Below are 21701 nucleotides of genomic sequence, written 5' to 3' on the forward strand. Positions count from 1 at the left end.
TGAAGCACATGGACCGTGGGCGTCCATGGATCAGTTTGAAAAGAAGAAGAAGAATTTGGATTTGATATCCTGCTTTATCACTACCCGAAGGAGTCTCAAAGCGGCTAACAATCTCCTTTCCCTTCCTCCCCTACAACCAACACAGTGAGGTGAGTGGGGCTGAGAGACTTCAAAGAAGTGTGACTAGCCCAAGGTCACCCAGCAGCTGCATGTGGAGGAGCAGAGATGCGAACCCGGTTCACCAGATTACGAGTCTACCACTCTTAACCACTACACCAAACTGGCTCTGCCCTAGAGCTTCTGAGATGGCTCCACAGGCTCTTCTTAGGGAAGGGCTCCTAGTTTGTTAGGTTGCTTCTGGGACTGGCCCTGTGGATCATCCCCTCCCCTACTCTGAATCCCCCATCCTCATCCCATGAAGAAAGTCAGCCTGACCCCATGAGAGTGCTGGTAGAGGAGAAAGGGAGCTGGAGGAAGGAGGGAGCAAAAAACAGAGGGAGAGGATGCTGAGATAAGAGAGGAAATAAGGGACAGAGGTAAAGTTGACCTGGGGATGAGACAAGAAAGGGTTGCAGAAAGAATGATGGAAAATTGAGGTAGAATTTATTATTATTATCCTCAGTGAGGTCAGTTCGTAAGATTACAGCCTTGCCTGCATGGGTCCCTTTTTCCACACAAGTTGCCAAAATTCAAACATGTATCATCTAATATAATGTGCACTATCTCAGCCTCCTCCGTTAACTCTTTTTTCTTTCCCAGGAGGAAGGTGGGATGCGGAACCCTATTACGGCCTCAGACATTGTGAATTGTTCTACTGTTACAAACCTAAGACTTCTAACCACCACTCACACACACACACACACACACACCTCCATCTGCCCGTTTGTGCTGAGGATCTGTTTAAGGATGGGCAGAAATAACAAGCTGGTTCCAAAAATAAAATAAAATGGACAATCCTTTGGCAGTGAGTGAAAGGAACGTGGTGTAGCAACAAAGCCAGGGCACATGATCATATTTTGAGAGCTTTGTCTCCAGAGCACTGTTAAAAACACCCACTAATTAACGCTTTCTGTGGTTGTCAGAAGGCTGAGGGAGGCAGGCAGAATGCAATAAGAGTGCAATCTCCAACGGGTTGCAAAGCATTTTTTTTTATATTTTATTTTTCTTTAGCAAAGCATTATTACTTCTGAAAGTTTAGGTCTGCCTTCCCCAATTTGCTGCTTTGGACTATGAATCCCATCAGCCCCAGCCAGCATGACCAATGGTCAGAGCTTATGCACATTGGGAGTCAAACCATTTCTAGAGATCATCAGATTGGGGAAGACTGGCCCGTGGGGTCATGTGCTTCAAGCATTGCTGGTGCCAGGCTATTTTGTACCACAGACAAGACAACCTCTTGCAGCCCTGCAAAAATAAAATAAAATGCTAATTTTTCAAAAACAGGTGCCTTCTAAAAATGATTAAATTCTTCAAAATATAAAACAGAAGTAAAATATTATCTGGAATGTGTAAGATATAAAAAAGCTAGTCTGTATAAAACTGTGCCCCACAGAAGTCACCACTCTGCCCCTCTGAGGTCTATGCCCTAAGGGGCTATACTCACTGGCTCTGGCTGCAAGCAAGAGAATTATTGCTTACTATTTAGTTATTGAATTTATATCTCACCGTTCTAAGGAGCCAAGGGAGGCAAAAACACATATTCAATTTAAAAACAAAAACAAAGCAAAAACATTCTAAAACCAACTCAAACCTTCTAAAAACAATTGCATTTAAAAAAAAATTCAATGATCTGGAGGCTGCCAGGAGCAGTATTCTTCAGCCAGCAAATGCCTGGTTAAACAGGAATGTTTTCCGATTCCTCTTGCAAGTTAATGATGTTATAAGTTTGCAAGGGGAGGAGAGACCCCCCGCTAAACCCAATAAATTAATGAATGTCAGAATCTAGCTAATAATTGGAATAGGAAGGGGAAATAATTAGGATAGGAAGCTGCAGCTCTTCCGGACAAGGGGTCCCTGGGCCGGCTCATGCAAACCCAGCCTGGGCAAGCTAGCCAAGTGTAGAGCCCTAAGGAAACAATACTTAGCCATTGGCAATGCAGAAGAACAGTCCTTCCTCCAGCTCTGAGGAGGGGACAGAGACACTAGAATGGTTGGCGGTGGTGTGAGAGGTGACAGGGGAAAAAGAGTGCCATTTTGCATGGGACAAGGGATGCTGAGACAGGGGCGTAAGAAGGGGGGGCGGACTGCCTCGGGTGCCCTCACTGAGGGGGGTGACATTTGGCACACCACCCACCCGCGACTCCCAAGCCTACCCCGAGCCGTCGGGGTAAGGGGTGTTAGAATTCCTGCTCCATGATTGCAGTCATGGGATTTTTGTCTATCACATGACTGTGTATGTTTTGACTCCACAGAGTGGGAAGTGACGGAGACAGGATGTTTGTGTTACTGTGTTCCGTGAAGTGGGACTATTGTCCTTTGTTCTTTTTCTCTTTGCTGTCTGATGCTAGAGAGAGAGGGAGCCATGTTGCAGTTCTCTGTGTGTGTTTATATGTAAAGAAAGTAGATTAGCCAAAATGCTGAGTTGCTGAGGTCTGTTACGCATGATGCGCAAACTCTGCGGATCCCTAAGTGTGCTGGTATCTGTAGGCATCGGTCGCTTTGATGTTCGGGATGAAGAAAGATTATGAAGCTCCCGAACGATTGATCAGGAGGGAGGGAACATGCCAGTCGGGCATGTGTCTCTGCCAGGGTCCTACTCGAGTGTAGGTTGAACTCCTGACAAGGGGGGAGCTGTACTGCTTTGCTGGTGGCATTCCCTCCTTCATTTTAACAGCTTGGGGGAGGCTTGGGAGTCGCGGGCAGGCGGTGCGCCAAATGTCTTTTTTTAAAAAAAATAATATTTATTAATTTTCAACCATTTAAACACAACAAAACAGAAAGACAAAAAAAGGAAAAAAAGAAAGAACAAAAAAAGAAAAAAACCCCATAAAACTAACAAAGCATGACACAAACCATTTTAAACACAGAACAATTTCAATGTCTTATCTTCCATTCCCTTATTTCCACGACCTCCTCACACCTCCCTTTCTGTTTTCCACTTCTATTAATTATTTCAGCAATTCCTTTCCATCTTCCTCTGTTTTCTATCCTATAATTATCTTGACATATTCTAGCCTTATTTTCCCTTTAATACACTATTAATCTATTTATACTTGATTCCTTATAGCATTTCTACTAAAGCCATATAACTTCATTCCAACCTTTTTCAAACATTCATTATTTTAGCAGTATTTCTATAAATAGCCTTAAACTTTTCCCAGTCTTCTTCCACCAGCTCTTCTCCCTGGTCTCGGATTTCTGCCAGTCGTTTCCGCCAGTTCCATATAGTCCATCAACTTCATCTGCCATTCTTCCCGAATGGATAAATCTTGTGTCTTCCAGTACTTCACAATGAGTATTCTTGCTGCTATTGTTGCATACATGAGACAAATTCTATCCTTCTTTAACACCAATTGACCGACCATCCCCAGGAGAAAGGACTCTGGTTTCTTCAAAAGGGTATATTTAAATACCTTTTTCATTTCGTTATGAATCATCTCCCAGAGTGTCTTAATCCTTGGGCATGACCACCAAAGGTGAACTCTAATCCTCAAATTCGTCTGTTTTTCCTTAAGTTCAGTCATAGCGAGCGTCAACTTATGTTCATCAAATTGCCTCTGTAGGGCTGGGGCTCTCTTTCTCTTTCTCTCCAGTTGTGTTTCTGTACCTTCAACAGCAACAGCTTTTTCCTTGACTTCCTCAACAGCTTGCCATATCAAAATAGGTTCTTGTATCAATTTCTGGGTGATTTCTGTATTAGTATTGTCCATACTCCCTACATTCAAGTCAACCTCAACAATTGAAACATCCACTTTCGCATTTATCATGTCCATTTTCCTGTGAAGCTGATCCAATGAGTCATTTATCTTATATAATGCAGCCACCAAAGCCTCTTCTGTCGACATTTCTCTTGGTTTCAAATATACTAGTACAAAGACAGCAACAAAAAGAACAGGAGGGCCTAATAATAGACCTCTCCTGGATTATTACGAAGTCCTCCCAGACCTTAATGTTTTATCAACAGTTGACTGGTCTGTTTTTCCTCTTCCCTTTACCATAACATTTGAAAGATTCAAGGTCAGTCCCAGAGTCTCACGGTTTTTAACTTGCAGCTGGAAATTCCCCTAGTCCAACTCTTGTATATCAACCAGTTTCAAAGGCTTCCACTAGGGGGAAACAGTTTCTCTTTGTAATAGTCAATAGTATCCTCTTTTAAACAATCCAAAGTTAGTTTCAAATTAGTTTCAATTTTCAGTTACTTTTACTCCTTTTTAAAGCAGCCGGAGACAGTAGAAACAATGTATTTCTCTTGTTTAGCTAGCTGTCAATGAACGTTCTAAGCGCTGTCAATGAACATTCCAAAAGACGTCAGTCCTACTAGCAGCCCGTTTCCAGGGTCAGAGCTGCGGTGTTTTAAGTCTCTTCGCTCTCTCCCGCAGGCATATTCAGTCCACAACTTCCCCCTCTCTTCTCCTGCCTCCAAGAGGGGGTTTAATGTTCTTTACCGTTGGAAATTTGATCTTTTACAAAAGACCTTCCAGGACTCCAGCTTACAACTTCATTGCCTCAGTCTATTTACAAAAAGGGAAGGCGGACTTCCTGTTTTGAACCTCCCCGTTACGATACCAAATTAAACTTTTAGAAATCCAATTCTTCCGTTTCAGCTCTACTCACGGGTAATTACTTTAAAGTCAAATTGTCCACAGGAAAAGGTCAGCGCTCTCCGGTAACAGCTATGCGGCTTCGCTCCGTGAAAGAAGCAGACGATTCGATGCACCGCGCCGCTCACCCCACGTCGCTCTGGAGCCCCAAAAACCGGGGTTCCCCGTGAGTGGGGGAGGCGCAAAAGGTGCCCGCCGAATCCCACGTTCACAGGCTTCTCCCGCCTGTGATTTTAACGGGTCTCCGCCTTCGCCGTGGCGGCCAGACCCAGATTTCCACGGAGCAGATTCCTCCCGGTCAGAGGAATTCTGCCATTACCGGAGGCGCCTCCCCCGGAAGTGGTGCACCAAATGTCTGCCTTGGGCAGCTCGCTCCATCCTTCCGGCCTCAGGGTGCACGCGCCGCTCTGGGCACCTGAGTGGCTATCTCGCACCTGGGAGGGCACCCTCTGCGCCACACGCCATCCCTCTCGGGAGTACGCCCGCCCTGTTGACTGGAGAGGTTGCAAGCCAGAGACTGGAGAGCATGGCTGGGTGCTCTGGACTCAAGCTGGCTGAAGCTATGAGAGAAGAGACATCTCTGGAGATGTAATGCTGTGAGCTCTCTTCCTCTCCATGTAGATCCAGGTGTATATAGCTGTACAATAAACCATATATCTTTTTTAAAAACTACAGCCTCTGCCATGCCCTGAATTCACAACAGAAGCATGGCCCTGAGTGAGCGCCCGAAACCCCTGGAATCTTGCTACCACTTAGCAGAGATTGAGGTGTTGTGTAACAATAATGATAGAGACAGGGACCTCAATAGGGAGGGCATTTCACAACCAGGGGACTACCACCAGAAAGGCCCTGTAGTGAGTCAGTGCAAACAGCCTTCAGTGATGGCACCAACAAGGCCTCGTTTGCCATTGTAGGGTCAGAGATGGTTGGAATTGGAGAAAGCTCATTTAAGGCTTTATACGCCAGAATTGGGCCCAGTAGCTCAGTGACAGTATTATTGTTGCTGTTTCAGTATAGAAGTTACTGTGAAACAAGAGAGCACACTGTGGGTCAGTGGAAAATTGCATTTGCAGCAAAACTTTTTATATTTCATTTGGCTAACAATTGCTCCATCATTCACTGTTTTACAAGACAAACTGATTGAAATCCAGGTTTCTATGAAGGCCACTGAGAACAGCAGTATAAGAGCTAGGAGGACACCAGGCTGATGGAAGTTGCTTTGTGTTCTGTGAAAAGAAAATGATGGGTGACTCATGGGGGGGGGGGAGAGAAGGGGAGAGGTCAAGAATAGGTAGCAGGAATGAGGGAGAGCCAGGGGTGTAGCGGTCATGGGAGTTCTAAGACCTGCTTACTCTTTCTGCCGCAGGTTCTCTTCAGGATCCCAGTCTCCAGGGTCCGAGAGCCACCCAATCAGCATGAAAGGGAGCTTCTTAGCCACGGAGAAGTCTTCTCACCCTTGGTGCGGATTGGAGTGAAAGAAGGTGAGTCAGCCACTTCGCTCTGGAGAAGATGCACAGGAAGATCAACAGGGGGAGATGTTCTGTATGCTCCAAAGCTAAGCATTCATGAACACTGAAAACGCAAGGTGCTTTCAGTTTCTGTTATGTGCAGTGGAACTTCAAGGAAAACATGAATTAAGTTGCTCCAAAGGAAGATATTGGAGCACTCCAAGTCATTTGCCCAGGTACAAGCAAAGAAAATAGTAGATCCGGCTGAAATACATGGAGATCTGCATTGACCATTGCAGTACATCTCTAATTACTACTATTGTATATTTATCAGATTATTGTATAAGAAGGGGCATGGCTGTGACTATCACAAAGGGACCCCTGCACTGCTGAATTTGCCACTACGCTTTGGATATCCAAGGCTCACAGAGGAGCAGGTTAAACATAGCCAAGGTGGTATCATGACTGGCAAAATGAAGGTGGAATCCGGAAGCCCCAAATAGGCAGTAAAGGCACTACCACCTGGCTGCCAAGCTCCCTGGTTCAAGAATATTCATATTTAACAGCTGGTTTAGGGAGGGCTTTGCTGGAGGTGCTGTTGCTCATGTGATGGCTTCCTTATGGTAAAGGTAAAGGGACCCCTGACCGTCAGGTCCAGTCGCGGATGACTCTGGGGTTGCGGCGCTCATCTCACTTTATTGGCCAAGGGAGCTGGCATACAGCTTCTGGGTCATGTGGCCAGCATGACTAAGGCGAACCAGAGCAGCACACAGAAATGCTGTTTACCTTCCCGCTGGAGTGGTACCTATTTATCTACTTGCACTTTGACATGCTTTCAAACTGCTAGGTGGGCAGGAACAGGGACCGAGCAACGGGAGCTCACCCCGTCGCGGGGATTCAAACCACCGACCTTCTGATCAGCAAGTCCTAGGCTCTGTGGTTTAACCCACAGCGCCACCCGCCACCTCTAATTGTCCCATGAGGCAGCTCTGACATCATGTGGAGGACCTGGGCGATTTTCTGCCAGACGCTGCAGGGACTGTGAGCTGCGCTCATCAGTGCTTTTGGGCTGTGCTTTTATCTGAGCATGAACAAAGTGCCGTGTCCTCACTACAACCCTTCTTTCCTCCGGCATCTGAGGGTTGTGGTGGGCCTCCCTTTTAAAAAAAAATCAGCCCTGCTGGAATTCCAAACTACAACAGCCAATTAACCAACTGGAAATTGAGTTTTTTTGTTTGGGGTGAGATAGCGAGGCCTTTGGAAAATGTCCAGCATGACCCTTCCTTGATCAAAAGCCTCCACCTCCCAGCCAGAAATTTTGAAAGCAGCTGGTAATTTGGACTCCTATGGGAAACTTGGCAAGAGTTGCAAGGTTGGAATTTTTACTTGGGAAGGCTGAACTATTGCCTGCTTTTGAATTTCTCTCTCCCCTCCCTCCCTTCTGAGTGAGAAGACATAACTCCAGGAATGTCTCCAGGCCCCAGCTGTGCTGATGAAAGCCTTCATGAATTCACAGTTAATGCTTCCAGCCCTGGAAGATGAGTCTGGCTGATCTAGCAAGCTGAGTCACCCAACGCCAGCACAGGGTGCTCTCCTCTGCTACGTGACTCTTCGACTGGTGCTCCCCAGGTGATTCATATCTCCAGACTCCAGAACCTGGTGGTGCACGAGGGCACCCACTAAACCCAGGAATCTTATAAATGGTCATCAACAATAAGCTTGTCATGCACAGTGATTAGATGATGCTTTCTGCTTGTTTACTTTTTCTCTGAGGGAAAGGTATAGTATGTTTTGCATGCTCTGTGAAGAGGAAAGAGCAAGAGACCTACCAACTCTGTTGCCAAAGGCAGTAGTCATGTCCTCAGCTTCTGTTATTTGATCATTTGCAAACCTTTGACAATGATGGGATTATAAAGATGAGGACCTTTGTTTTTTTGTTTTTTTTAATAAGATATTTATTAAGGTTTTTTGAAATATTACACTAAAAATGAAAAGAAAAAGAGAAAAATACAAAATAAAAACAGTTAAAAACACACATATTTTCAGTTACTTATTTTCCTTTAGCATATTTCCCGGACCTCCTCGTACCTCCCTTTTTTGTATTCCACTTCAATTTATTGGTTCAGCAAATCCTTACCATTAGATTTTAACCCATTTATAACCCTTTTTTTCATATTATCTTAAAGCATTACAGCTAGAAACCACTTAATTACTATCCAACATCATTCTATCATTCATTAATTTTACAATATTTCTGTAAATAGTCTTTAAATTTCTTCCAATCTTCTTCCACCGACTCTTCTCCCTGGTCTCGGATTCTGCCAGTCATTTCTGCCAATTCCATATAGTCCATCACCTTCATCTGCCATTCTTCCAAGGTGGGTAGATCTTGCGTCTTCCAATACTTTGCAATAAGTATTCTTGCTGCTGTTGTAGCATACATAAAAAAAGTTCTGACCTTCTTTGGCACCAATTGGCCGACAATGCCCAGAAGAAAGGCCTCTGGTTTCTTCAAGAAGGTATATTTAAATACCTTTTTCAGTTCATTATATATCATTTCCCAGAAAGCCTTAATCCTTGGGCACGTCCACCAAAGGTGAAAGAATGTACCTTCAGTTTCTTTACATTTCCAATATTTATTATCGGGCAAATGATAGATTTTTGCAAGCTTGACTGGGGTCATGTACCACCTGTATATCATTTTCATAATATTCTCTCTTAGGGCATTACATGCCGTAAACTTCATACCTGTGGTCCATAACTGTTCCCAGTCAGCATACATAATATTATGTCCTACGTCTTGTGCCCATTTAATCATAGCAGATTTCACCGTTTCATCCTGAGTATTCCATTTCAACAGCAAGTTATACATTCTTGACAAATTCTTAGTTTTGGGTTCTAACAGTTCTGTTTCTAGTTTTGATTTTTCCACCTGGAAGCCAATTTTCTTATCCAAATTATATGCCTCCATTATCTGATAATAATGAAGCCAATCTCTCACTTTGTTTTTTAGTTTCTCGAAACTCTGCAATTTCAATTTGTCTCCTTCTTGTTCCAAAATTTCCCAATATTTCGGCCATTTGGCCTCCATATTGAGCCTTTTCAGAGCTTTCGCTTCCATCGGTGACAACCACTTTGGGGTTTTATTTTCCAATAAATCCTTGTATCTTATCCAAACATTAAACAATGCTTTCCTGACAATATGATTTTTAAACGCTTTATGTGCTTTGACCTTATCATACCATAAATATGCATGCCATCCAAATACGTTGTTAAAACCTTCTAAATCCAAAATGTCTGTATTTTCAAGAAGTAGCCATTCTTTCAACCAGCAAAAAGCTGCTGATTCATAATAAAGTTTAAAGTCTGGCAGGGCAAATCCACCTCTTTCCTTTGCATCGGTTAATATCTTAAATTTTATTCTGGGCTTCTTGCCCTGCCAGACAAATCTAGAAATATCTCTCTGCCACTTCTTGAAACAGTCCATCTTGTCCACAATTTGCAATGTCTGAAACAAAAACAACATTCTAGGCAATACATTCATTTTTATCGCAGCAATACGGCCCAGCAGTGAAAGCTTCAAATTTGACCAGATTTCTAAATCTTTTTTCACTTCCGTCCAACATTTTTCATAATTATCTTTAAATAAGTTCCCATTTTTGGCTGTCATATTAATCCCCAGGTATTTCACTTTCTTAACCACAGTCAGACCTGTCTCATTCTGAAACCTCTCTCTTTCAATTGGTGTTAAATTTTTCTCTAAAACCTTAGTTTTTAGCTTGTTCAGTTTAAATCCTGCCACTTGACCAAATTCTTGAATTAATTCTAAAACCCTTTTAGTACTAGATTCTGGCTCCTGTAACGTCAGTACTAAGTCATCTGCAAATGCTCTCAGTTTGTACTGTTTGGCTCCGACCTGTATACCTTTAACCAACCGGTCCCTTCTAATCATATTCAGCAGAACCTCCAGGACTGATATAAAAAGCAGTGGGGAGATTGGGCACCCCTGTCGTGTCCCTTTTTCTATCTTAAATTCTTCCGTCACCACATTATTTACAATTAATTTAGCCTTTTGTTCAGAGTATATTGCACCTATACCATTTTCAAAACCTTGGCCTACCCCCATCCCCTGTAGGTTCTTCTTCATAAAACTCTTCTTCATAAAGAAAACTCTTCTTCATAAAGATGAGGACCTTTGGAGAATCAGACACAAACTGATGGGCGAGAAAAGGCAAATGAATTACTGGGCTGGAGATTAAGGCTAGGTTTATCTGTGGAGTCAGTTGACAATAGCAAGGTTGGTGCTTCTTTAACTGTGCAGTTGTGCTATAAGAGATAAGAGATCAAGAGATAGTTAAGAGATCAGCAGGACTAAGATGTGGGGATATGCTCCAGAGATCCAGACCGTGGGGAGCCCCAAGAAATTAATAAATACAATTTGGACTATAATTTGATCTTTTTATTTTAGTTTTTTATTTTAATTGAAGTATTATGATTGGATATTTAATTGGATGTTTTTTTATTGGAAAATCAATAATGATTTTTTTAAAAAAGATATAGATAAGAGATCAAGAGATTGGTAGGAGCTAGTTAAGAATCCACAGTCTAGGACTTCACTCTCAGCCAGGGCTAGGTGATATATTGATATATCGTCCAAAACTGGTTTGAAGTCCATAACGTGACATTGGTTTCTTAATTTCTGACCTAGCAATATATTGCAAATCATGATGTGTGTGTGTGCTGTGGGGAAATCGCAATGAGGGGGAATCTGTGAAGCTGGCCAATGCCTCTACATAGCTACTCCATAGCTTATTTCAGACATTGTGATATATCAAGATGTTCAGCTGGTGATATATATCAAAATGTTGAAAACCAGAGGTCGGTCAGCCCTCTTCAGATGGACTGCCCATCTGTGGACTTTGGCAGCTTACTAACTGCACCTTAATTCCTTACCCTTCAGGGCCTGGCTGCAACTGCTCTCTGGCTATGCCCTAGATTGCCCTTATCAGCAACACTCTGACAGCAGTCTTCTTGGAACGACACTGCTTCTTATCCCTTGGTGTGCCAGCTCTGGCCTGGTGCTTTGGAGGGGTTCTTAGGTCAGGGCCTGATCCCCCCTGTTGCATGCATGCAGCAGATTCCAGGCTTAAACCACTCCATCTTAATCCACACTTACTGACTTGTGGGTCAAGCCGGCCAGTGGAAAATATCACCATTCCAATTCAGCTTCACGACTTCTGCTCATTCGTTTAGGGTGCAGCTCCCCCTAGTGGGCAACTACAAGCATGCAGTGCTTCCTTTCTGAAAATAGAAGCCGCCTTCTATTGAGCTGTTGGGCCATCAACCCCAGTATTGTCTACACTGACTGGCAGCAGCTCTCTAGGTTTCAGAGTCTCTCCCAACTTTATCTGGAAATGCCAGCAGGGACTGAACCCAGGACATTCAGCATGCAAGGCAGATTTTCTGTCACTGAGCAGCAGCCCTGTCCCATAAGGCCTTATCCTCCTGAATTTATTTTGACCCCCAACTCATGCCTGTATCAGTCTCTGACAACCTAGTATTCTGGGGTGCAACTCCAGACAGCATAGCCAAATTTACTTACTTATTCAGGAATCTGTTTAATTTGATACATCAATGTGCCACCTTTCTCTCTAGAACAAAGCTTCCACAAACTGAAGCTTAATAAAAACCCGAGGAGCAAATACTGTTGCCATCAGGCAGCAGAGACATGAGAACACAGAGCAGAGATCAAAGACCACTTCCAGCTTGGTTTTTAAAAAAATAGTCTCCTAAAACTTCATGCCTGCCACCTTGAGCACGTTTGTGGGATATAAAGGTAATAAGTAAAAGTTTGAAACACCCAATTACTGTGGCAAACAATTCAAGTAAATAATGTTTACCCCATGAGGATGGTGTGCCAGCCAAGTGCAGAGGGAGAGGTGCTAGTTACCTGGGAACAGGAACCAAATTCCTCCTCACCTGATGCTGGAAAGGCATGCGGGGTCAGTCCTACTCAAGGCCACTGCTCCTCAAGAAACCTGTGAAACCAGGGGCCCCCTCCCTCCCTCCCTCCCAGCCCAAGGACGTGGTGCTGCCATCATCTGACTTGGGGGGCTCTGCGGCAGACAACTCTGGAAGACCTGACTCCCTTGCAGTAGGAGATTCCTATAGAAGTCTGGGCCCTTTTCACAGAATCATAGAACTGTAGAGTTAGAAGGGACCCTGTTATATACAGTGATACCTCGGGTTACAGATGCTAACCCAGACTCCGCTAACCCAGAAATAGGACCTCGGGTTAAGAACTTTGCTTCAGGATGAGAACAAAAACCGTGCAGCAGCAGGAGGCCCCATTAGCTAAAGTGGTGCTTCAGGTTAAGAACAGTTTCAGGTTAAGAACGGACCTCCAGAACGAATTAAGTTCTTAACCTGAGGTACCACTGTACTAAGCTTGGATCCTAGAACAATAGGCAAGTAGGATTCTAGAATGCAACAACTGATTGGCTTGCAGGAAAAGACCAATCGGGCTCCAGGAGGGAAGCAGAATCAGCCAATCAGACGGGACTCATTGTGTAAATAATGTTATAAAAGCATGAGGTTTGGGGGGCAATTCAACCACTGTTTTACAAGCTGCAATAAAGAGAATGAAATCACTACAGGACTCCGAGTATATTTCAGACCCCAATGGGGCATCTAGTCCAACCCCCTGTAATGCATCATTCCTGCAGCATGGCTGCTGCCATGAGTGCTGGAAGGAAGACCTGCTCCCTGCTGCAAGGCCCATTTTCACTGGCCTAGGGGGCAGGGCCCAGACTCACCTTGAACAGCTAAAAGTCTCCTGAGAGGCTGGAGGGGCATTGCTGTAACAACTCTTGGGTTGGGGCAACTGGCAAAAATGTTCTAAACGGTTCTAATTCTGGTTTCTCTTTTCTGTTCTTGTTGGGTTGGTGTTGGTTTAAATGTTTAGTTGGGGTTGGCGGTTATTTTAATTTGGGTATAACTTATTATTGTTATTATTATTGTTGTTGGTTTCTATTGATTTATTGATTTGTTTGTTGCTTGTATTGGATATTTTCTTTAATGTTTGATGTTTTGTTGTGCTTTTATATATGTTGTAAGCTGCCTAGAGTGGCTGGGGAAACCCAGCCAGATGGGCGGGCTATGAATTAAAAAGCTGTTATTATTATTACAGCAGCATCTTCTTGCACAGGTGGTGCTAACAACTAGGCTGCCCCAGCTGCTATTACATAAAGCAGGTGTGGGGAACCTCCAGACAGGTGTGCCAAATTGAATAAAATATTGGAAGGGGGTAGGTAAGCCCTGCCCCATATATATTGTCAGGAGCTCAGCCTATACTCGAGTAGGACCCTGGCAGAGACACATGCCTGACTGGCATGTTCTCTCACTCCTGGTTGATCGTTTGGGAGCTTCAAAAGCTTTCTTCTGCCCGAACATCACAGCGACCGATGCCAACCGACACTGACACTTAGGGATCTGCAGAGTCTTTGAAACCTGCGTAACAGACCTCAGCAACTCAGCATTTTGGCTAATCTACTTTATTTACATATAAACACACACGGAGCACTGCAACATGGCTCCCTCTCTCTCTAGCATCAGACAGCAAAGAGAAAAAGAACAAAGGACAATAGTCCCACTTCATGGAACACAGTAACACCAACATCCTGTCTTCATCACTTCCCAATCTGTAGAGTCAAAACATATCACGTCATGTGAAAGTCAACAATCCCATGACTGCAACCATGGAGCAGGAATTCTAACATAAATCACATGACAATGCACACCATTTGAATGGCAATGCCCACCAACCTTGGGGTCACCCAGCCCCCTTAAAATATTTTATAGGGGAGCAAAGGGACCTTGGCTCCTAGGAGTTGGCTATTCTGCCTCCAGATGTTTCTGGACTACAGCTTCCATCAACCCTGGCCATTGGTCTTGATTGCTCAGGCTGATGGGAGTTGCAGTTCAGTGACATTCAGAGGCCCTTCACACACCCCCATGCAGGATGCTCTCTGTGCTGGATGCTGTTTTGTGAACACTGCACATGATAGCTGCAGGGAGAAGGGTACATTACCAGGACTAGGGATACCCACACAAGTATTTCCTGGAGAAGCTCAGTGGGTGGGGGTGAATCATGTTCAGGATCCAACCGACTGCCATACGTGGCAATTGGCCAGTAACGCTGGGGCTGGCGGCAGAGAAGGGGGATAGGCTTGGCCTTCTGCCAAGAAATATTGCTACTTGACTCTCACCTGAATCATCCAGACTTCTTTTAGCTGCCTATCTGCTCTGGTCCTGCTATCTTAGAATGATGGGAGTTGTAGTCCAAAAGCTGGATGTCACGGTCCGAGTTACAGGCAGTCGGAGTCCCAGCTCGGTACATCAGTTACAGGCAGTCGGAGTCCCAGCTAGGTACATCAGGACCGGGGTGGAAGTCGGGAAGCGGGAATCAGCAGTCCAGGGATCAGGAAGCCAAGAGTCCACAAATCAGGAAACCAGGAGTCAGGAAGCCAAGGGTCCAAGAGCCAGGATACCAGGAGTCAGGAAGCTGAAGCACAGCTAGGTCAGTAGTGTGTTGTTGAGGCAAAGAGCCAGAGAGAAATGCTGGTCTTATATACCCCTCCCGGCCCTTGCCACCCGGTGCTACGAGTCTTCTGTCAAGCCTCACCTGTGCAGCCGCACCTTGCCCTTCCAGGCCAAACTCAGAAAGGCCCCAGTCCTGCAAGGCCCTACCAATCACAGGGCCCGGCTCCTGCACACACTCCTGACACTGGAGACCCAAGTGCAGGCATAGGCCAACTCGGCCCTCCAGCTGTTTTGGGACTACAGTTCCCATCATCCCTGACCACTGGTCCTGTTAGCTAGGGATGATGGGAGTTGTAGTCCCAAAACATCTGGAGGGCTGAGTTTGCCTAAGTGTTTCTGAGTACCAGTTACTAGAAGCCACAAGAGGAGAGAGTGCTCCTGTGTTCCGGTCCTGCTTCCCAGAGGCATCTGGTTGGCCACTGTGAGACCAGGATGTTGGACTGGCCATTGGCCTGATCCTGCAGGCTCTTCTTATGTTCTTATGCTAGTAGCAATTAATCCATGGACACCCTTGCTTTCCCTCATCCTTAGCCTAGATCTTGAATTTATTACAACTTCAGAGACAGGGCAGTCCAACTCAAGTGCTTCTTACCTTGGTGTCAGGACAATGGTTTGAGAGTCCCCTCTCTTGATAGCTCTTCATTTCATTTCTTTTCCAGGGTCTGCTATCTCCCTCCAGCTGTTTGAAGGCGCTTGGCAGTGCCGGTCTTCCTTCATTCAGCCGCTGACGTCTCATTCCCTCTAATTATTTCATATTGCACAGAGTAGATCAGTTTCATAATTTCTAGTATATTAAGCACTTAATATGTTGTGTCATTTGAAACCGCATCTTACAGTCAGCAAAGTGCATTTTAATGAGAGCTAAGTGGTGTGAAAATACTAATCCCACATAACAGTTGGGTTGGTGTTTCATTTTTGCTTTTTTGAAAATTTTAATTTGAACTCTCATATTTTTATAAGCTTTGGCACCCTGCACAGAATATCGTTTGAGCAGGTGGTTATGTTGAAATAAAATTCAAATAAATGGGTGCTTTGTTAACGCATTTGTCATAGTGCCGCGGGGAGTTGCCAACGTATTTACCAGCCCCTGCTCCTGTGCCTTTAAGCAGCAGCTTGGTCTGCACACATGATTAGCAGCTGACAAGGCTGATTGCGATGCCATGAAAAGATTGATTTGCTGAACTCTGCAGATGAAGCTTCCGCTAAAAGCACAAGAGCAAATGGGGTCTCTTTTTCCGAGCAGTTGGCAACTGTAGCATCATGACCTCTCCCTTAACAGAGAGCTCTCAGAATGGCTCATATGCAAGACTGGGGGTTATATAGCAGCAGGAAGCTACCTTCTTCAGAAACTGACTACTGCCTCCGGTTACACTGTTACCTATTCAGACTGGCAGCCCTTGGAGAAGCCGGGGATTGAATTTCGGGCCTCCTGCATAGAATGGTGCTCTGCCATTGAACTACAGCCCTTCCCCAGCGCTTGGCTGCAAAAAAACCCGCATAGAAGCCACAACCCTTGACCAGGGTTTAATTTCAGCCCCGAAACCCCTTTTCAGTCTGCACTATCTCTAATCCAGACCCCCGAGAAACATCAGACAAACGGTGTTTGGCTACATTTTCCTTCCCTGAGCAAAAATTCCATTGCATCTAGTAAAAGTAAGTCCTGTTGCGGGGTGAGTTCGAGCAAACGTGCAAGGCGGGATTCAGGAGAGCCTTCCCACTCCACGGGAGCCCGCAATTGTCTCTTGCGCCCACTAGATGGCAGGCTTGCGATGCGAAACTAAATTAATTCACCATCCGATGGGCACAGTTGTTCGTTCCGGGTTTTTAATGGCACCATATTTTTCCTATTAATGTTTCATTTTACTTAATGAGAATTTCAGAAGCTAATTAAAATATATACCAGAAACCACAATCAGCAACAAATTGTATAATTATCAATAATTATGCACATTCCAATAGTTGGGTGGTTAATGCCTCAGCGAAGTGACATTACAACAGTGTGAGAACAACAGGGCTTCTAGACTGATAGGCTGTGGTCCTCCTTATCAAAAGCCTAGGAGGCTGCATGGACGTAGCCGGGGGGGGAGCAAGGGGGAAACTGCCCCCCAAGCCAATCAAGCTCAATACAGATCTGAGGTTCTGCCCCCCCCCCACAACAAAAGCCTGCCCCTCCCCTAACAAAAACCCTGGCTACACCCATAGCAGGCTGCTTCAACCTGAGTCAGGTCATCTAGCTCAGCGAACAGCCTACACCAGACATGGGGAAGCTTTGGTTGCTGGGCTGCAACTCTCTTCACACAGCATACAGTTAAACTACGGAACGCCCTTCCTCAGGAGACAGTGGTGGCGACCAACCTGGATGGCTTTAAAAGAGGATTCGGCAAATTCTGGAGGAGGAGGAGGCTCCTGAGAGCCAGTGTGGTGTAGTGGTTAAGAGCGGCAGTCTCGTAATCTGGGGAACCAGGTTCGCGTCCCCGCTCCTCCACATGCAGCTGCTGGGTGGTCTTGGGCTAGTCACACTTCTCTGAAGTCTCTCAGCCCCACTCACCTCACAGAGTGTTTGTTGTGGGGGAGGAAGGGAAAGGAGAACGTTAGCCGCTTTGAGACTCCCTAGGGTAGTGATAAAGCGGGATATCAAATCCAAACTCCTCTCATGGTCACAAGCCACAATGGCTATGCTCTGCCTCCAGAAGTTTTGAACTAAAACTCCCACCGGATCCAGCCCCCTAGAGCTGTGTCATTGCTGCATTCGATGGAAGCTGGAATCCAAAATGTTTGGAGGGCACCAGATTGGCAAAGGGTGGTTTATACAGCCAGTAAGTGGAAATGTGAAAGACCCATGACCAGGCAGCGGTTTGCAGTCCAATTGCCACATTTTACAGTGGTTACCTCAGGTTACAGACGCTTCAGGTTACATACGCTTCAGGTTACAGACTTCGCTAACCCAAAAATAGCACCTCGGGTTAAGAACTTTGCTTCAGGATGAGATCAGAAATCGTGCTCTGGCGGTGCGGCGGCAGCAGGAGGCCCCATTAGCTAAAGTGGTACCTCAGGTTAAGAACAGTTTCAGGACGGACCTCCAGAACGAATTAAGTTCCTAACCCGAGGTACCACTGTATCTGTATAAAACATGACATTCTCAATAGCGAAGGCTTGAATGAGCACAACTGCCCTCACCACCCACCTGAGACATCAGCAGTGGGGTTTGAGTGAAAAAAGGTTGACATTGGTCTTACTCTTGCAGGACATAGCAGCTTTGACAAGGGAAAAGAATTCTTGAAAGAAGCCGTCACTCAGCAAAGCTGAGAGAGACTCCAATAACAGAGCCTTGCATTCTGGCTGTAGTGTATGTTTCTCATTTCTAGAGAGCCAGTGTGGTGCAGGGGTCAGAGTGTCAGGCTAGGGCTTGGGAGACCAGGGTTCAAATCACCACACCATCATGAAGTTCCCTGGGTGACCTTGGGCCGCTCACTGCCTCTCTCAGCCCAGTCTACCTACCTTGTTGTGAGGATTAAATGAAGAGGGGGAGAACTATGTATGCCACCTTGAGCTCCTTTGAGAGGAAAAAGTGGGATATAAATGCAATGGATAGACATATAAATAAATGCCGTCACATGACAAAGTAACAAAAGCTAATCCTAGATCAGGGAAGGACTTCAGGTATTTACACCTTTCCTACCATATTATGAACTGCCTTTTGTGGTGAGACCAGTGCCGGATTTATGTATAAACTAAACAAGCTACAGCTTAGGGCCCCACTTTCTTGGGAGCCCCCCCAAAAATTAAAGGGGAAAAAACTGGATGTACATTTCCAAAATCTAAGATAAAAAAACAAATAAAATAAAACCTACATACAGCAACAGTGTTTTGTTTTGTTTTGTTTTGTTTTGTTTTGTTTTGTTTTGTTTTGTTTTGTTTTGTTTTGTGTAGGCTCCTATGATGTAAGTAATGGGCCCCACCTGCTAGCCTGCTCCCTAAAATATCACTGGTTTGCTCATATATATATATATATATATATATATATATATATATATAGGTGCCTACATTCTGCATGTACAAATGGCTTTTGATACCTATTAGGTCCATAAATTACCATATGGCATATATTCAACACAAAAACAGCAACAATTTGTTGTTGACAATGGACAGCTGGACATATAAAGGGCCCCATTACCTTCAGTAGTTTAGGGCCTCATTAACCTAAATACAGCCCTGGGTGAGACCAGATTCAGTCTTCTCCAGCATTGTGGACCTTGTGTTTGGGGCCTGGTAGATGTTCTGATTACGTCTGCAGCCCGTGTGCTGTTATTTCTGATTGGCCAGGATCAGCACGTCGGCCTTTCTTCAGCCTTCTGCCAGACATTGTCCATTCTAGTAATGGGGGGCCATCCCTGGCTTGACCTCTGGAGGCCTGACCCTTCCCATTTTAACTTGGTCTCTTGCACTTAGGTATATAAGCATGATCTTGTACAACACTCAAGCACACCCAAGCATACCTGGGATGTCCAACAGGGGTCCATTCCACACACCTGATAAAGTCCTCCACAGATATAGCAGAAGGATGTAAGAGGATCCCTGCTGGATCCAGCCAACGCCTTGCATCCTGCCCCAACAGGAAGCTCACAAGCAGGACCAAAAACAACACAACCACTTGTGTTCTCCAGCAGCTGGTTTTCAGAGGCAACCTACCTGCCACAGTGGTAGCACAGCCTTCATGGTAGGAGCTATGAGTAGCCCTTACCTCCATGAATCTGTCTGATGCTCATAAGAACCTAAGAAGAGCCCTGCAGCTGGATCAGGCCAAAGGCAGATCAAGCTCAGCATCCTGTTCTGACAGTGGCCATCCAGATGTCTCATTGGGAAGCCCCACAAGCTTCCTGGGGTAAGAATGCAACCTCTTCATTATCAGCTGATACATGAGAAACGTGTTAGCAAGCAAGCACATAATACAGTGGTACCTCGGGTTACAGACGCTTCAGGTTACAGACGCTTCAGGTTACAGACTCTGCTAACCCAGAAATAGTATCTCAGGTTAAGAACTTTGTTTCAGGATGAGAACAGAAATCGTGCTCTGGCAGCGCGGCAGCAGCAGGAGGCCCCATTAGCTAAAGTGGTGCTTCAGGTTAAGAACAGTTTCAGGTTAAGTACGGACCTCCAGAATGAATTAAGTACTTAACCCGAGGTACCACTGTAACTTAAAAGTGTCACCTAATGAACATGATTGTGTAAAACAGTTGGCACTTGGATTTGTTTGTGTAGAGTTCTCTCTCTCTCTCACACACACACACACACTCCTCTCTTTCCAAAGATGCAGGATAAGAAGCAATTTTAATTTTAAAATATCAACAGATTAGGAGAGCCCTTTGGTGCATGCAATGCTTACAGTTACCAGAGAGAGGAAAGCATTTTATTTCTGGAGACCAGCATTCCATCTCCTCTACCACCCGCCAATGGCCTATAAATAAATCGGGGTGGGGGGAGGGACAGAGCATCTTAGAAAGATGCAGTTGAAAGGGGGCCTTGGAGGGAAATAGTGAGCCTCCAGTCAGTCGGTTGAGCCTCCAATCAATCAACCAGCAGTTTAAGGAAGGATCTGTATTGCTGCTGCCCTCACCAGTTCTGAAGTACTTTGCTACAATTCAGGAAGGAGAGGGAGGACATGAGCACTGGCTACACAACAAGAAGCAATAATTTTAAACTCTCAGTCTTTAGGTCAAAGGCCGGGAAGGCTTTCCTGACCAGAACTGCATGTACTGTGGTACCTCGGGTTAAGTACTTAATTCGTTCTGGAGGTCCGTTCTTAACCTGAAACTGTTCTTAACTTGAAGCACCACTTTAGCTAATGGGGCCTCCCGATGCTGCCACGCTGCCAGAGCACAATTTCTGTTCTCATCCTGAAGCAAAGTTCTTAACCCGAGGTACCACTGTATATAAAAAAAGCCAACTAAAGAACCTGTGAAATCTCTTTCCTGCCTTGAAGGTGTCCAGACAAGGCTGGACCAGCACCTATCAAGGACTGGTTGTGCAATGGCCTGCAGCACAGGGATAGAAGCCAGAGGTGATTAACCCCTTGTGACCCACCAAACCAATTGCAGCCTGTCTGCCATTCTTGCAGCCTGTCTGCTGCATGTGTTACCAGAAAAATGCCCACTGCATACCCCACTATTCTTTTCTCTATACCTCTGTTGTGTTTTTCCATGTGCCTCACCACATGTCCCCAGGATACACATAAAATAAGTGCACCCTTATGTCACCCCAAAGCACCACACGACACGTGGTCTCACCTTTCTTCACCGTTTAAGTCAGATACATCTAACTTGTTAAAACAAGGGGAACTTGAATTTCTCTATGGAAAAATGTGTAAAATTGTTTATAAATGTGTAATTATTGCTTTTGGATCTTGTTGGTCATGTATGCCTCTTTGCATTGTGGGAGACCCTACACCCTCCATAATTCCCCTTGCCTGAGATCTTGTAAGGCTGCTGCCTGCCAGAGGAAGAAGAAGAAGAAGAGGAGGAGGAGTTTGGTCTTGATATCCTGCCTTTTACTCCCCTTAAGGAGTCTCAAAGCGGTTAACAATCTCCTTTCCCATCCTTCCCCACAACAAACACTCTGTGAGGTGAGTGGGGCTGAGAGACTTCAGAGAAGTGTGACTGGCCCAAGGTCACCCAGCAGCTGCATGTGGAGGAGCAGGGAAGCGAACCCGGTTCACCAGATTATGAGTCCACCCCTCTTAACCACTACACCACGCAGGAAGTACCTGAGGGGTTTTCCTCCCCACCTTTTAGTTTATATGTGTCAATTGCCTTGAAATATTGTACTGTTTGCCCAGCTGTGTCACTCGAAAGGATCTCCAAGTTCTGCTGGGCATCCTGGTTGTCATATCAAAGGA

The 21701-nt window shown here is 45.2% G+C and overlaps 1 long non-coding RNA gene across 2 annotated transcripts; it reads right to left on the reverse strand.

Annotated features, from left to right (window-relative positions):
- Positions 1-5713: 5713 nt before the first annotated feature.
- Positions 5714-12903, reverse strand: LOC308463229. 2 transcript variants are annotated; one of them, XR_013979520.1, is made up of 5 exons: positions 12188-12903; positions 10402-10534; positions 8038-8132; positions 6113-6260; positions 5714-5986 (listed from the first exon to the last, which is right to left on the reverse strand). It is a non-coding gene; the product is annotated as an uncharacterized lncRNA (long non-coding RNA). The 2 variants fall into 2 exon arrangements; XR_013979521.1 differs by lacking the exon at positions 12188-12903 and having other exon boundaries at positions 10402-10663.
- Between the last annotated feature and the right edge of the window lie 8798 nt (positions 12904-21701).

Source organism: Podarcis pityusensis (assembly GCF_964106645.2).
Source record: "Podarcis pityusensis genome assembly, chromosome: 14".
NCBI lineage: Eukaryota > Metazoa > Chordata > Lepidosauria > Squamata > Lacertidae > Podarcis > Podarcis pityusensis.